Below are 2969 nucleotides of genomic sequence, written 5' to 3'. Positions count from 1 at the left end.
ATCGTGAGCATTTCTTCATGTTTGTTAGTCACCGGAATGTCTTCTTTGGTGCAGTAACTGTTCATGCCCTCTGCCCCAATTAAAAATCAGATTGCTTTTTTTTTTGTTGTTGAGGTGCTTAAGTTTTCTATAAATTTTAGAGATTAGTCTCTTGCCCAGTATATTGTTGCCAAAATTTTCCCAGTCTGTAGATTCTCTTTTTTACACTTTTGATGTGCATTAAGTGGCTATTTTTCAGACTGACTACTCTGAATGTGATCACAAGAGGAGGTGCCGGATATACATGGAGGAAAATGACAAAAAACTCTAAGTCATAAAAGGACAGGCTTACCAGTCTGATGAAGACTGGTAGAATCTCTGGGACTAAGGTCCTTTGACACCTTTCAAACTAGGAACTGTACTTAACCTCTGTGACTCAACTTTCAGCCAAATGATAGGCCTATAATGTGAACTATTAGTAATACCAGGAGGATCTGCACTTATTACAACAAGCAAGAATATGCAATCAAGAAGATAGCATTTATCCAGGGATAGATCTAGGAGGACAGAAGGAGTTAAGAAAGAAGGACTAAGGGAAGGGGTGGGTGCAGGGAGGAAGTGGGACAAATGCTGTTATAGTGTGGGGCTTGTAAATGTCACAAAACAGAATGTGTTTGGATTGTTGAATGGAAAACCAATTTGCTTTGCAAACTTTCACCTAAATCACAATAATAAAATAAAATAAAATAAAAGATGTAGCTATCTTGAAGCTCAGGAACTTCCATTCCTGTGAACAGTTCTGACAAGACTTCAGTAACTTCCGTTCCTCCTGGTAGGAAAAGAACTCTTAAAATCCATAAAAAGGTCCAGTCTTTACTTTGACTGGACTTTTTCAAATTATATTTTAAAGAGTCAAAGAAGCTTATTGGGATTCTGTGGGTTAATGCACAAATGTACATTTAGTTATGTTTTTGAAAATTAGTGATCATTTTAAACTTTCAAGTCCTGATCCTTTCACATTTGCCTCCAAATTAGACTGCCAGTTTTATCAGATATGCTTTACTTCCTAAATCCACAATCAGTAATCCTTTAGGAAAAAATAGTACAAAAATTTTCAGGTAATGGAAGTTATTAAAAATTTACATGATAAAGGCACAACACAGAAAATCAGCAATAAAAGGTATTGGCTAAAAATGACTTTGGCCCAAATTGACCTGGGTTTAAGGCTAGACTCTACCAGTGGTGCTACTTAATACAAGATACTTTATCTCCTGTGACTCAATTACTTCCTCAGTCACAAAACAGGGTAACAATAGTGCCTTTGTTACAAGATTTTTGTGAGTATTGAATGAAATGATGTATATAATGTGACTGGTGCATAATATATGTTATTCTATAAAGAAAATGTAGAACAACAACTTATGTAAAACATGCAAATTCCATTCCAACCTTGCTATTTCTAATATTTAATGATTTTTATGATTGTATTTTTCTATCTTTTATCAAGAATGATAAGAAACAAATTAATCATCCAAATGTTTATGTGAATATATTTACTCATATACCATCCAGAAATTGCTGCTTGATTAAAGGAACTATATGTTGTTGTTACATGCTGTCAAGTTGGCTCCAACTCATAGCAACCCTGTGTACAACAGAATGAAACCCTGCCTGGTCCTGCACCAGCCTCACAGTCCTTCCCATCCCTAAGCCTATCTTTGCAGTAACTGTGTCAATCCATCTCATTGAGGGCCTTCGCCTTTTTCACTGACCCTCCACTTTACCAATCATGATATCCTTCTTCAGGGTATGCCCTTCTGACAACATGACCAAAGTAAGTGAGACAAAACCTGGCCATTCTCATTTCTAAGGAGCAGTCTAGCTGTACTTCTTCCAGGACAGATTTGTTAGTTCTTCTGGCAGTCCATGGTACAGTCCATTCTTCACCAACACCACAACGCAAAAGGATCAACTCTTCTTCAGTTTTCCTTATTCACTGTCCAGCTTTCACATGCTTATGAGGCAACTGAAAATACCATGGCTTAGGTTAGGTGCATCTTAGTCTTCAAGGAGGTATTTTTGCTCTTCAGCATTTTAAAGAGGTCGTTTGAAGCAGATTTGCCCAGTGCAGTATGACTCTGATTTCTTGACTGCTGCTTCCATTGATGTTGATTGTGCTTCCAAGTAATAGGAAATTTTTGAGAACTTCAATCTTTCCTCCATTTATTGTGATGCTTCTTCTTATTGGTCTGGCTATGAGGATTTTTGTTTTCTTTATGTTGAGGTGTAATCCGTACTGCAGACTCTAATCTTTAATCTTCATCAATACGTGCTTCTAGTCATCTTTACTTTCAGCAAGCAAGGTTATAATGTTTGCATATCACATGTTGTTAGTGAGTCTTCCTCCAATCCTGATGCCGTGTTCTTCTTCATATAGTCCAGCTTCTCAGATTGTTTGTTCAGCATACAGATTGAACAAGTATGGTGAAAGGATATGACCTTCATGCACATCCTTCCTGATTTTAAATCATGCAGTATCCCCTTCTTCTGTTCAAACAACAATGCACAGGTTCTGGAATTCCCATTCTTCTCAATGTTATCCATAATTTGTTATGATCCACACAGTCGAATGCTTTTGCATAATAAATAAAACACAAGCAAACATCTTTCTGGTATTCTGTGCTTTCAGCCAAGATCCATTTGACATCAGCAATGATATCCCTCATTCCATGTCTTCTTCTGAATCTAGCATGCATTTCTGGAAGTTCCCTATCAATATACTGCTGCAACCATTTTTGAATTATCTTCAGCAAAATGTTACTTGTGTGTGATATTAATGATATTGTTCAATAATTTCCACATTCTGTTGGATCACCTTTCTTTAGAATGGGTACAAATATGGATCTCTTCCAGTCAGTTGGCCAGGTAGTTTTCTTCCAAATTTCTTGCCATAGATGAGTAAGCACCTCTAGCATGGCATCTGTTTGTTG

The sequence above is a fragment of the Orycteropus afer genome, unplaced genomic scaffold, assembly GCF_000298275.1.
Source record: "Orycteropus afer afer isolate SDZICR_OR568_19922 unplaced genomic scaffold, OryAfe1.0 scaffold00100, whole genome shotgun sequence".
NCBI lineage: Eukaryota > Metazoa > Chordata > Mammalia > Tubulidentata > Orycteropodidae > Orycteropus > Orycteropus afer.
Note: the sequence above shows the minus strand (reverse complement) of the source record.